This window comes from Vombatus ursinus, unplaced genomic scaffold, assembly GCF_900497805.2.
Source record: "Vombatus ursinus unplaced genomic scaffold, bare-nosed wombat genome assembly UNPS02007344.1, whole genome shotgun sequence".
NCBI classification, from domain to species: domain Eukaryota; kingdom Metazoa; phylum Chordata; class Mammalia; order Diprotodontia; family Vombatidae; genus Vombatus; species Vombatus ursinus.
The window spans coordinates 4,289,558-4,304,673 of record NW_020947122.1 but is presented as its reverse complement, the minus strand read 5'-3'; the positions used below and the strand labels follow the sequence as shown (position 1 = coordinate 4,304,673).

Sequence of the window (15,116 nt, the reverse complement as noted above, 5' to 3'; positions counted from 1 at the left end):
GAAGAGATCAATAAATTCACCACCAATGAAGAGGAAATTAAAGCAATAATTAGGAGCTATTTTGCCCACCTGTATGCCAATAAATTTGATAATCTTAGTGAAATGGATGAATACTTACAAAAATATAAGTTGCCAAGATTAACAGAAGAGTAAATAAAATACTTAAATAACCCCATTTCAGAAAAAGAAATTGAACAAACCATCAATGAACTCGCTAACAAAAAAAAAAGCCTCCTGGGCCAGATGGATTTACAAGTGAATTCTACCAAACATTTAAAGAACAATTAATTCTGATACTATATAAACTATTTGGGAAAATGGGCAAAGAAGGAGTGTTACCAAATTCTTTTTATGATACAAATATGGTACTGATACTTAAACCAGGAAGAGCCAAAACAGTGAAAGAAAATTATAGACCAATTTCTCTAATGAATATAGATGCAAAAATTTTAAATAATACATTAGCAAAGAGATTACAACAACTTATCTTGTGGAAAATACACTAAGACCAGGTAGGATTTATACCTGGAATGCAGGGCTGGTTCAATATTAGGAAAACTATCAGCGTAACTGACCATATCAATAATAAAATTAACAGAAATCATATGATTATCTCAATGGATGCAGAAAAAGCTTTTGACAAAATAAAACACCCATTTCTATAGAAAACACTAGAGAGCATAGGAATAAATGGAGTCTTCCTTATAATGATAAGTAGCATCTATCTAAAACCATCAGCAAGCATTATATGTAATGGGGATAAGCTAGAAGCATTTCCAATAACATTGGGAGTGAAACAAGGATGTCCATTATCACCACTGTTATTCAATGTTGTACTAGAAATGTTAACTTTAGCAATAAGAGAAGAAGAAATTCAAGGAATTAGAATAGGCAAAGAAGAAACAAAGCTATCACTCTTTGCAGATGATATGATGGTATACTTAGAGAATCCTAGAGAATCAAGTTAACAACTGCTTGAAATAATAAACAAATTTAGTAAAGTTGTAGGATGTAAAATAAACCCACAAAAATCATTGGCATTTCTATATATTACTAACAAAGCCCAATAGCAAGAGACAGAAAGAGAAATTCCATTCAAAGTTACTGTAGATATTATAAAATTGTTGGGAGTCTATCTGCCAAAACAAACCCAGAAACTGTAAGAACACAATTACAAAACACTTTTCACACAAATAAAATCAGATCTAAATACTTGGAAAAATCAGTTGTTCATGGGTAGGCCAAGCTAATATAATAAAAATGACAATTCTTCCTAAATTAATTCACTTATTCAGTGCCATACCAATCAAACTACCAAAAATTATTTTCTAGAGCTAGAAAAATAATAACAAAATTAATCTGGAAGAATAAAAGATCCAGAATGTCAAGGGAATTAATGAAAAGAAATGCAAAGGAAGGTGTTCTAGCTGTACCAGATCTTAAATTGTATTATAAAGCAGCACTAATCAAGACTACTTGGTACTGGCTAAGAAATAGAGTGGTGGATCAGTGAAATGGGTTAGGTATGCAAGACATAGTAGTCAATGACTATAGTAATCTTCTGTTTGATAAATCCAAAGACTCCAGCTTCTGAGATAAGAACTCACTATTTAACAAAAACTGATGGGAAAATTGGAAGACAGTATGACAGAAACTAGGCATAGAACAACATCTTACACCATATACCAAGATAAGTCAAAATGAGTACACTATTTAGATATAAAGGCTGATACTATAAACAACCTGGGAGAGCAAGGAATAGTTTATCTGTGAGATTGATGGAGAAGGGAAGAATTTGTGACCAAAGAAGACAGAGAACATTATAAAACATAAAATGGATGATTTTGATTACATTAAATTGAAATGTTTTTGCACAAAGCCAAGATTAGAAGGGAAGCAGAAATCTGGGGCACAATTTTTACAGCCAGTGTCTTTGATAGAGGCCTCATTTCTAAACCATATAGAGAACTGAATCAAATTTATAAAAATACAAGTCATTGCCCAATTAATAAATGGTCAAAGGATATGAACAAGCAGTTTTCAGATGAAGAAATTAAAGCCATCTATAGTCATATGAAAAAATGTTCTAAATCACCATTGACTAGAGAAACGAAAATCAAAACAACTCTGAGGTACCACATCACACTTATCAAATTGGCTAAGACAAAACAGGAAAATGATAAATGTGGGAGATGTGGGAAAAATGGAAAATTAATGCATTGTTGGTGGAGTTGTGAACTGATTCAACCATTCTGGAGGGCAATTTGGAACTAAGCCCAAAGGGCAGCCAAACTGTGCATACCCTTTGATCCAGCAATACCACTTCTAAGTCTGTATCCCAAAGAGATCATAAAAAAGGGAAAAGGACCCATGTACAAAAATATTTGTAGCATCTCTTTTTGTGGTGGCTAAGAATTGCAAATTGAGGGGATGCTCATCAATTGGGGAATGGCTGAACAAGCTGTGGTATATGAATGTAATGGAATACTATCGTACTATAAAAAATGATGAGCGGGCAGACTTCAGAAAAACCTGGAAAAACTTGTATGAACTGATGCTGAGTGAAGGGAGCAGAATCTGGAGAATGTTGTACACAGTAACAGCCACATTGTGCAATGACTAACTTTGATAGACTTAGCTCTTCCCAGCAATTTAAGGATCTAAGACATCTCTAAAAGTCTCATGATTGAAAATGCCATCCACATCCAGAGAAAGAACTTTGGAGTCTGAATGCAGATTGAAGCATGCTATTTGCTCACATTTTTTGTTGTTGTTGTTTTGTTTCTTCTTTCTTGTGGTTCCTCCCGTTGGTTCTAATTCTTCTTTACATCATGACTAATGTGAAAATATGTTTAATATGAATGTGTATGTAGAGCCTATATCAGATTGCATGCTGTCTTGGGGAGGGGGGAGGAGAGGAAGGGAGAGAAAATTTAAAACTCAAAATCTTATGGAAGTGAATGTTGAAAACTAAAAATAAATTAATTTTAAAAAATCTGAATGGGCTCAGACTCCCTGATTCTTGGAGTTTGGCTCTCTTGACCTTTTGAAACTCACAAGCTTGGAGCCTCCAGATAAATTCTCTTTGACCTTCAACAGAAAAAGAACAAATCACTGTTCTTGGCAAAAGGACTGAAGCCTGCTTCCAGGGGACCCAAGCATTTTCCTTAGAACATGCCTTCAGTAAAGGAGTCAAACCAAGAGGGAGAAGTGTAACAGAATGGCCAGGGTTCAGTCTCCAGTGCTTTTTTTTAATGTTTTGGCAGCCAATGAAAAAGCCTCCTATTCATCACCTAGTTATCCCACAGGAACCAGTTACAGAATGCCAATGCACGCTCCAATGTCTCTCAAGATACTTCCTTTACATCACGATGATCTTAGGAGGAAATGCTATTTGAAGCACTATGCATATGTGCTCATCCCTGTTACACACACAATGTCAGATTTTTCAGTGTTATTGATCTATTCTGATACATTTTTTTTTCTCCTCTTCGTCTTCTTTTTCCATTTAAAAAAATTTTTTTTTTACAAGGGATGGCTCTCTGGGAGTGGGAAGGGCAGGGACACAGAGAAGATATAGGTAATGTAAAAACAAAAGATAACAATAAAATCCTACTGAAAATACTGAAACACCACCCTTACATCTCATTTAATTCTCTTTAAAGCTATATGAAGTAAGTACTATAGGTATTATTATCTCATTTCACATATGCAGAAGCAGAGGCTCAGAGAGGTTTAGATTTATCCATAGTCTATAGTAAGCATGGGAGGCAGGATTCAGTCCTGGGCCTCTCCTGACTCCAAGTTCCACATGTCTGCCTCTTCTAGCTGCAGCCTGCTTTTTTATCATTTCTATTTTTCTTTGCAGCAGCTTCTGGTGCTTTGCCTGCCCCAGGGGTTTCAAATGATGATGAAAAGGCCTAGAAGTTATCTTTTTAAAAATATGAAGGCTAGAGGCTTTGTCAGGTTCCAGAACTCCTTCACTGAATGTTTCCATAGGGCTGTTCCATGAAAATAAAAATTACACTTGGCTCTTTGCTGGGCACGACAGGGAATATAGAAGCATAGGACCACCCTTGCCTTTGAAGAGCTTACTGACCAGCTGAGAAGAATAGATAAAAGGAAAGTTGTCCCTAGTAATAACGATCGTTAGCATTTATATAGCACTTTAAAGCTTGCAAAATACTTTACAAATATAATCTCATTTTATCTTCACAACAACTCAAGGAGGTTAGGTGCTATGATTATCCCCATTTTACAGGTGAGGAAACTGAGGCAGGCCAGGATCAAGTGACTCTCAGGGTGACTCAACTAGGAAGCATTTGAGGCTGTCTTTGAACTCAGATCTTTTGGATTCCAGGTCCAGTGCTCTATCCTCTGCATCACCTAGCTTCCCCTAAGATTGTCTCAGGTCTAATTCTTAAACACTTTAACTTGGTGGATGCCTGGTTCCACTGAATCTCTGTATCCTGATGAGTCATTACTGAACAGACATGTTTCGAGAAGATGAAAGGGGCTACATGCAGAGAAGTTACTTGTTGCATATGCTTGCTGTGTTAGGGCAAAGTAAACTTCCTCTTTTGCCAAATATTCAATGACTTGCAAAGTGCCTCATTTTGTCCTAACATAGAACCTGAATCAAGAGGGTGCTGGCTTTAGAACTGTACCTACAACATACCATGTACCAACTGTATCACCTCTGAACTTCAGTTTCGTCATCTGTAAAATGGGTATAATGCTTTATACTCTACCTCTCAGAGTTGTTGTAAGGATATCACATCGTAAATTGACTTGCAAACATAAACTGTTAACTCACCTACCTTCCCAAACAACACCAAGCCAAAGATCATCCCTGTTTCCATACTTCTCAGTCCCATTAGGGCACATGATAATCATTTGTAACTTTTTTCTACTTCATAGCTTTCCCTGTTGTTCATTTTAACCTGATTTAACCTGGTTTTTGTGGGGGCAAGGGCCATGGAAATATGGTATGATTTGCACTGGGCCCTGAAGCCTTCTCTTAATACTTCTATTGTCCTTCCTCATTCCTTACCCCATGTGTGCACATGAAACAATTATTAGGTAAGACAGTATATAACTGTTAAATGGTGTAGCCCATCAAGTCTGCCTTGGTGTTAACAGAAATTACCCCCAGGTCACTATGTTAGCTACACAGGATGCTCCTTTTAATCATGGCCCTCAGTCAGGTGACTCATTAAGCTCTGGACTGATGACCGCCCATGCAGAATGGTCCTACTGAGCCATATACATTTCCCTTTTCCTGAAATTCACCCAAAGAACAAGTGAATTAGTGCTGACCTGGGAAATTAAATCTCCCTTTCATCATGGAGCAGTCCATCCTGTTAATACAACCAGTGATGTGGGGCAAGTTAGCTGTGGCAGCCAGATAACAGGAGGGGCCATTGAGGGTCAGTGACAGACAGTACCACCCCTTCTGCTACTCTAAGGCAGTCAACAATCAACTGGGAAAAGCAAGAAAAGCTAGAGCCTCTGGGCTGCTGTGTGTTACTGAGAAGAAAGGAGTATAAGATAGTCAAGTGGGATGTCTTTGGAGTAATGCAATGTGACTGTGGAGACTCCAGTCTCCAACAATGTGACTATTGTTCCTGAGGCACCTTGCCTGTATGTCTTCTATGTATCTTTGGGGTAGTGCTATGTACTGGACTGTGCTGAGATTTGTGGAGATCTTGGGGATAAAGAAAAGACCAAAAGGTTTGGGGATGGTGATTCTGAGTACCCAGGTCAGGGATAGCTGAATCCTTGGCAACACTTTCTGAGACCCTTCCAATCAGCTCAGGCTTGCATAGAGATTATGGGAAGCTGGCAAACAAGCTAATTCAGGCTTGGGAGGAAGAAGATAAGTGTAAGATGGGGAGACGTGACTAGACAGCTAATTGTTTGAAGGAAACTTGGTTCCTAATGTATTGCAAACTCAAGGTGAGCCAAGAGTAATATATATGGAAGCCACAAAAGTTAATGCAATCTCAGTCTGCATTAAGAAAGGCACAGTGTTCAGGAGCAGGAAAGTGATTGTCCAACTGGGCTCTGCCCTGGTCAGACCACATCTAGGGCACTGTGTTCACTTCGATGAGTCACATTTTAGGAAAGCATCGATGCTTTTTCTTGAATGCCTGAGGGAAAGTAATCAATTATGGAGAAGAAATCACGCCATATGAAGATCTGGGAATGTTTAACTTGGAAAAGAAATGACTCAGTGGGGATAGTGACAGCCTGGACATCTTGTCAAAGAAGTTCAAGACTTATTAGTTTGGTCCCAGAGGTCAGAAATAGGATCACTGGGGTGGGAGGGAGGAGGTATCTGCAAAGAGGCAAATTTAGTATTGATGTAAAAAGAATCCTCCTGACAATTAGAGCTATTCAAAAGTGGAATGGGTGCCTCAGAAATGGGGAGGCCTTCTTACTGGAGAGCTCCAAACTCAGGCTAGATGACCATCTGCTGGGTATGTTGTAGACTAAGAGAGGAACTTCTTGTTTAGGTATAGGGTCATACATTCGGAGGTCTGTTCCATCCCGAGATTCATGCTTTTTAGGCCTTCAGTGAGAACAAAGAAGAGGAATAGAAAGAGAGAGTAGGTCTATCTTTGAGGGGAGCTGAGGCTCAGATATTTGTATTTGGGGAGAAGGTGGAAAGTTCCCTACCAGTAAAAGCAGCCCCGTTCCGAAAGGTCTCTGTACTTTAGATACTGACAGACATGGAAGTAATAACAATGATCATTGCTTACACTTTTAAGTAATTTTCCTATCCATTATAGCATTTGATCTGTACATTAAGCCTATAAGGCAGGAAAGGATAAGAAAGATGTTATTATCCTCATTTTAAATATGGGTGGTTCTGCTGAAAGGTATGGCCCTTTCTGCTCCCTTTCCCCAGGACAAACATTCTCTCTATATTACAGATCTCTGGATGCCAGTCAGTTCTCAAACCCCTATTATATAAAGATAAGGATATGGAAGCCCTGAGAAGTTATCATATAGGCTACCTAAGGTCATCCAGCAAGTCAATGGTAAAACCACTGAAGGAAAATATGAAAGATTTCCCCTTCCTTTTCCAACCCTCCTCCCCCCCATCTCCCTGGGTCTCCTCCTGTTGACTCTTGAAAAAAACAGAGATGGGCAATGGGAGTGAAGCCCAAAAAAGATGAAGCTAATTCAGCCAATTGCTCTATGTCATGTGGAATCCATTTTCACTGCCACCGAAGAACAACAGGGCTTTTGGGGTCACATATGGCGACAGGCCCAAGAACCTGAAGAACTTCAACCTGAGAGAGGTCAGGAAGTTTTGGAGCCTTAAACACCTATTCCCATCCTCCAGATCCCCTTCTGTCTCCCTGTTATCACCAGTCTCTCATTGTTAGGTTGGTTTGTCCCTCTTCTTGTTATTGCTGTCGTTCCAGACTTTGCTTCTTTCTTTATGCCTCCTCACCTGTGCCCCAAACCTGTAAGATCCTAAATCTAAAACTGGGGGGCATTTCAGAGGCCATCTAATCCAACTGCCTCATTTTACAAATGAGGAAACTGAGGCTTGGGGACATTAAGTGACCTACCTACGGTCACACAGGTAATATCAGAGGTGGGATCTCTCACGAACTCATGTTTTCCAGTCCTAGAGTCAGTACACTTGCCACTGCACCATGTTCTTGTGTAACAGAGTCTTTGCATCCATCAAATACTAACATCAACACTTGTCCCCCCAATTATGCACATATGAAAACTTGCAAGAGCTTTCTCTTGGCTGGTCTGAAAACATGAAGCCTGGGCTCAAATGCCCATCTTCATATTTACTAAATGTATGATTCTTGGCAAGTCACAATCTCTCAGTGGTTCAAGACTCCCTAAAATTATAAATTGCAGCATAGGTGTAATGAGGTAGGGTTTGGCCCACTTCAGAATGCCTCTGATGGCATCATACCATGTGGAGAGGCTGAGGAGCCTGCTTCTGGGAGAGCTTTGATGAAGTGGAACAGAAGAAGCTTGGAGAGATATTGGCACATGTGTAGATATCCTAGAACTGGTTTTGTTTGACTAACCCTAAGGTGAATGGGAGGTTCTTTGATTGACTTTGGAGGCCTTCAAAAAGCTGAGCCGGTTTCGGTTTGGTCTCTTTATCTCAGCACTTTTGGAGGGATTTCGGTTACTCTGTTGCTCACAGCATCTGATAAGAGGCAATTCCATACGAGGAGATGTATTAGGACTTTCTCCCTCTGAGGCCACGGGCCCTGTGAAAGAACCTTGGTCTTTGTCCTTTGCCCTTTCCATTCTAGGTAAATGGAATGGAGCCTCTAGTCTTGCAAGTTTTGAAATGTCAAGATGGTGCCTTGGAATCCCAGTGTTTGAGAGTTTGGGTTAGTAGCCAGCATGGTATCAATGCTTCAAGGAACAAGAAGTAACTTTTGAAAATGACCTTTGAAAACTAAGCTATTGGGAGCTGAGATGAGGACATATCTAGGAGTCTTGTCACATTTGGATGTGAACTTGGTGGAACCAATGTTATATAGGAACTGAGCTAAGAGAGTGTTCCCAAAGTTTGGGGTGGGGAGGCTTGTACCTTTAAATCCTTGACATATCTTTGATATAAAATTTCCTTTCTAAGAGGTAATGGGGGGGGATTGCAACCAGTAGAGACTCAAGCCAAAGTCAGTAGCAAAAGAAATAACACCTCCCTCCCAAAAAGCCCAAATGTGTCCTCAGATCTTCAGAGGCAAATGTAGTCAGCCTAGATCTTGGAGAATGAGCCAGGAGATATTTGTTACATCTGCAACGACTAAAGAAGTTTTCTCATCAGGAATTCCCTATACCAATGAGGTCACAAGTTCAGTCAAAAAAAAGTACCAACCTGGCTCAAAAACCCAAACCTGGCTCCCCGGCCTCTTCCACTTGGGGGATTATGTCAGAGGCACTCTGCACCCACTCAAAAAGACTGTTCTCATTGGCCAGTTCCCCCATTACATATGTATAAAAGCATGTTATGTACAAATCGCTTCTCTTAATAGGATACAAGTTCCTTGAGGCCGAAATTGGTTTCATTTTTGTCTCTGCATCCCCCTCACTTAGTACAGTGCCTGGCACATAGTAGGTGCTTAGTAAATATTTGTTGAATGATTGTCATGTCCCTCAAGTCCCAAGATGCTCTTAGTCCCCTGCTTTGCCCTAAGGTAACTTGCACAAGACTTCCAGGAGAAGTCACAGGATGCTACCAGTACTTTTCCACCTATCCCTCTCTTCAAGGATAAAAATTCTACCTATGAGGGGATTTAGTCTGGTTCATGATGGGGAGGGGAAGGTCTTACATGTCACCATGTACATTTGAGGTTAGCTGTGCTTGCAGTGTTCTGGAACTCTGTCCCCTTCAGGCTTCCATTTTGATGCTGTACGGATGGATTTCACGGGCAACATTTAAGGATACACAGAAAGCTAAGTAAAGTTCAAGGCTGGCTGTGCTGAACGAAGCCGTCACATAAAGGCTAGAGGAAATAGCAAAACTGAAAATGTCCACCTGCTTTCAATATCCTTTAGTGAACATCTTAAGTAAGTCATTTTGTTATTGGCAACTTTGTTCCCATCGATTGCTTTGTCAGGTTAAAACAATATAAAAACGCAGCGTTCAGAACAAGGAAAATGATGTTAACACTGTTCTCTGGCCTTTTCAGAAAACCACTAAAAGAAAATATTCAGTTCAGAGCATCACAATTTAAGAATTTTGAAAAGTAAAAGAACATCTAGAGGATGGTTTAAAAAAAGAAAAGGAGGGTGAGAGGACTTGAAACCATGCTATATGAGAATAGGAAGAAAGAACTAGGTACATTTGGAGAGTGGGGAAGGGTAGCTATTAGAGTAAAAAAAATCTGGCAGATTTATTCTCAGGCCCAGAGGACAGAATGAGGAGCGATGAGCACATGTTGGAGGGAGAGAGAGTTTAGGATCAACCTTATATCTATAAGAGTTGTCTCAAAATAGAATGGCTGCCTCTACTAAAGTTATTGACCAGTGAATTCCCTGTCACTGGAGGTCTTCAGAAAGAGACTGAATGGCTATTTTGGGGGGATTTTGTAGATGGTATTCACGTTTCACTTATGGGTTAGACTTTGAGAACCATTCTAATTCTGAGAGTATGTATATTCAGTCATTCTTCTGTCTTGTCCAACTCTTTATGACCCTATTTGGGGTTTTCTTGGCAAAGATACTGGAGTGCTTTGCCATTTCCTTCTCCAGATCATTCTACATATGAGAAATCCAGGGCAAACAGGGTTAAGTGACTTGCCCAGGGTCACATAGCTACTATCTGAAGCCAGATTTGAACTCAAGAATATGAGTCTTCCTGACCTTAGGCCTAGCACTCTATCCACTTTGCCACTTAGCTGCTCATGTGTGTGTGTGTATGTGTATATGTGTGTATATATACACACATATACACATACCCACACCTAACCTAACCTAACAAATTAGGTTACTTCAGCCAACTTAAGTTTTCATTAATGAATTAGAAAGGAAATTCTTCAATGAATCAGATGTTTAGGAGTAAATGAAGAGAGTATCTGCAAAACGCTTTAGAAAATGAAGCATAAGACATCGTTTTTTGTTTTTGTTTTTGTTTTTTTACAACATGATGTCACAGGGAAATTTGAACTAGTTACAGCTATTGTGGAAGTTAAACTATATATTGAACCGATTAACTATGTGCTTTCCCTATCATATAGTCAATTTAGATTCGTTAACCTATGACTAGCTTTTAGTGCTCCAACTACCACATAATTAATCAATTAAATTGCTAGAATCTGGATAGACAGCTCGCTTTATTCTCTCTGAGCTGAATTGTTACAGGATCATTATGACAATAGCATACCCCATATGCATTGCTTTTAAATACAATGCTCTATACTAACAGTCCAGTTTCATACCAACAGTAATCCTTATTTAAAAGTTCTAGACTGTTAGTATAAGCATATATTGCTTTAGAAGGGCACACAGCTAAGGTTTCAGATGGGCAGACTATGAGAATTGCTTGTACAATAGAAATTAATTTTTTTCTAAGGGGCAAGATATTGAGATAAACATCATTCTGTATAAAACTTTATATACCATATCACTTGTTCCCTAGGATAATGTTGAAGATCACTTAAATTTAACATGTCTGTCTACAACTTTAATAGAATTTTATAATCAAATTGGAATGAAAAATAGACCAAACCAAAAAAAAATTCTTTAGAATTATTGTATTATGTAGTTGTATAAGGCTTTAACAATGTTATTTATATTTCCTTAAAGTGCATCATACCATTTTTCTGAAGTTGATCTGTTCTGATGCAAACTTGCATCATGATTCAAATAACATAAATTAAAGTCCATCACAGCTTACCATCTATACTACCTATCATTAGTATACCAATCCAGATACTACTAGATTGGATCAATATTAACCGTCAATTCACAGTACAGTCTCCCATCCTTATTCTACATTAGAGTTTCACATTTGAGTTTTGGTTTTTACAAACATGCTTCAAAGAGGATCATAATTTAGTCCTGAACACAATTCCAACTGCAGCACACACACAATCAATTTCCCACTATGACCTGTTTTCCCCTCAAGTATGGAAACATCAATGCTAACCTAGTTGCTATGTTTCAGGCTTCACAGCTCAAATCCATTATAATATTAGAGTCCACAGTTCTGATGTGAAATAAGCCTTCAAAATAGTTGAATCTGTTCACCATAAGCATCCTACGAAGACCCAGTTTCAGGGACTGTTGGAAGATGAGTGATTTTGTAATAATGCTTCAACTGATGTGCAGTATGTCCAGACACAATCCATTTCAACTTCTGAACATTTGGTTTAGAACGGTTGTTTGATGAATGTTCAGTTAGACACTTTTGTTACAATTTCCTGCCAGAAGGTCAGATCTCTGTAGTTTGTCTTGGAAGGTTTCTGAAGGCATTCTACTCCTTCTGTCAATTCTATAAATTTCTGGGCTTGAATGTCCAGTGCAATTGTAGACAATGCCAATACGTTTTGCTTTACAAAACCATAATCCTATAGTGGCATGCCTTAAGCTGAGTTTTCAATCTTTCAAAACTCAGGTTCTTTCTGCTTTCAAATGGTAAGTCTTCATGAACGAGTGAGTAATAGAGCTGTAGAAACTGAAAGGCAGTAGCAGCTTTGACTTTCCAACACGTCTTCTCTAATGCAATCTGTTCCATTCTCATCATGTCAGAAGCTGTGAATTTGTAATGGCTTATTCGGATCAAATCAGTGGCTAAAGGGACGTTTCTCTCTTCTTCTGTCGATTTCACAGTGCGATAGGAGCAACTTCATCCCACATGTTCAAGGTGTTTGGGCTGTACCTTCACTTTGGATAGAAATCTGTCTGGCAAATTCACAGCTAGAGAAAAAGTCCCTGTACCAAAACCAAAGAAATGAGTTAGGCTAAGAAGGTCTTTCACTTCGAAGTCCCTCAGTCTTGCAGTCATCAAAAGGCCATTATCATGAGCAGACTCAATGAATCTCGAATCACAGACCTTTGGCTGACATCTGGACTCCTGCTCCAACAGAATATTTGGCTTCCGTTGTTACCAGTGCCTCAATTATCGTGAGCTCTTCCTTAGTAGCAAGCCTCCCTGTACCCCACACCCCTGCCCTGCCCAGGGACCTGTCCTCTCCTTACCCAGAATTCTTTCAGAGGCTTGAGAGCTCAGGCCACTTCTTCTTCTCTCCGCCATCTTGTCTCCATCCCCTACGGTGTCACGTTAAAAGAGCTGCAAGTAGGCTAATGCAGCTGGATGACAGAGGACATACGTGGAGTGGAGCCGTGTAAGAAGACTAGAAAGGGAGGAAGGGGCTGGATTGTAAAGACCTTCAAATGTGAAATGGAAGAGTCTTATATTTGATCCTGAAAGTAAAAGAGAGCTCACTGCACAGGGGGATGATATGGTCAGACCTAAAGTCTCCTGAGAACAGAGAAGTCTAAGGATACACTTGCAGTCTATTCGCAAATCTCTGCAAATCTATTCATTTTGTCAAAAAAAAAAAAAAGGAATGAAGCAAGCCTGACGCACACAGCCTGTTTTTGATGAACACATACTAACTCTTAGTATCACTCTTTTATTTTTTTTTGGTTCATTTGTTTTAATAAAATTTTTTAAAAAGTTTTATTGGTATGTTTTGCTTTTGCAATTGAAGGAATTAAATCCTTCAATTCATCACCACTTCAGGGGCCAGGTTATTTAATCAGTCTTGAATCTACCTAACTATACAATCATCAAGGCCCCATGTCTTCTTCCTTGTCCACAATGATATCATGGGGGCCTTTCATGAATGCTTTGCTGAAGTTCCACCATACCGCCACAGCATCTTCAGCTCCTCAAATCTATTCATTTTGTCAAAAAAAGGAATGAAGCAAGCCTGACACACATAGCCTGTTTTTGATGAACACATGCTGGTTCTTAGTATCACTCTTTTTTTTTTTTTTTTGGTTCATTTGTTTTAATAACATTAAAAAAAGTTTTATTGGTATGTTTTGCTTTTACCTTAGATATATTTACAGATTATTCTTGCTTATAAAAAAGTAAAATAATTGAGTAAAACTAACAATATAGTTATCACATTTGAAAGTGCATGTAACATTTCATATCTGTAACACTACCTCTTTTCACCTTTCTATTAAAAAAAATACAGAAATCTATTTTTTCTCCCTCCCACTCCCACCTCCTTGGAGAAAAAAAGGAAGGAAAAACAAATTCCTTGTGAGAAATATTCATAGACAGGCAAAACAAAATTCCACAATGGCTAAATAAAATAAATATATGCACAACATATGTATTTAAATATGTATATGTGTATACATATTCATGTGTGTATCATTTTGTCCCTTAAATCCTGAAGAAATTAAGTTGGTTCTGTATCATTTTATAATTGATTCTATTCTGTAATTGATCCTATTCTGTATTACTGTACCACTTTGTGTGATTGGTCATGCCATCTTGCTATTTTCTTGAGCTGAGCTTAAAAATTTAGTTTTCCTTTTAAGTTACTTTTAAGGTATAAAAGACCTTATCTTTAAAGACCTACAAGCTGATCCAGTGTATTTCCACAACATATATGGTCTGTTCTTGCCTCTCCTTGTACAATTAAGGGAGGTCTTCTCTCCCTAACAAACCCTCCTAGGAATCAAGGAATCTGCTAACCCTGGTTGACTAATAATGTCCTCAGGACACAGATGAGTCCCATAAATCAATCAAGCATTCCTTAATGATAGAGAGGGGTAGTTATGAGCCCCACATGGGTGCTAGCCCACTTTCCTTGATGTATCTAATCATGTTTTCCCCACCCCCATGGTTCTGTCTACCCTGTAACCCATAGCATTATCTTCCCCACCTACCCAACTCTGTACTCCTCAAGACTATACAAAGGCTGGTGATCCCTACCTTGGTGTCTTTGGTCATTGAGAGAGGCCATTGACCCAATTTATTGGTTTGTTGTTCAGTCATTTCAGTTGTGTCCAACTCTGTGTATCCCCATTTGGGGTTTTCTTGGCAAAGATACTGGAGTAGTTTGCCATTTCCTTCTCCAGTCCATTTTATAGATGAAGAAACTGAGGCAAACAGGATTAAGTGACTTGTCTTGAGTCACACAGCTAGTAAGTGTCTGAGACCAGATTTGAGCTCAGGGAGATGAGTCTTCCTGACTTCAGGCCCAGCACTTTATCTAGTATGCTATCTAGTATTCCCTAAATGTATTGGTTACTGCTAGCCTAACCAATAAATTGATCATGCTTAGATCATTGTCTCTTAGTTTACCTTAATTTTCAAATATAATAATCTATCACCTCTTTGTAATGGATAACATGTTTCATCATCAATCTTCTGGAATCACAAATGGTGATTGTGTTGATCATAGGTCTTCCAGCCTTGAAAGTTATTTGTGTTTACATTGTCATTGTATACTTTGTTCTCCTGGCTCTGTTAATTTCATTCTTCATCAGTTTATAAAAGATCTCAAAATTATTTATTTTAATAATATCAATATTAGAGCAAAAATTGTTCTTCTGGTTCTGTTCAATTCACCCTGCATCAGTTCATGGAA

At 38.7% G+C, this 15,116-nt stretch overlaps 1 pseudogene; it reads right to left on the bottom strand.

Moving 5' to 3' along the window:
* Positions 1–12,754, bottom strand: part of LOC114033735 — a 35,185-nt pseudogene extending 22,431 nt beyond the window's left edge.
* Positions 12,755–15,116: the final 2,362 nt, after the last annotated feature.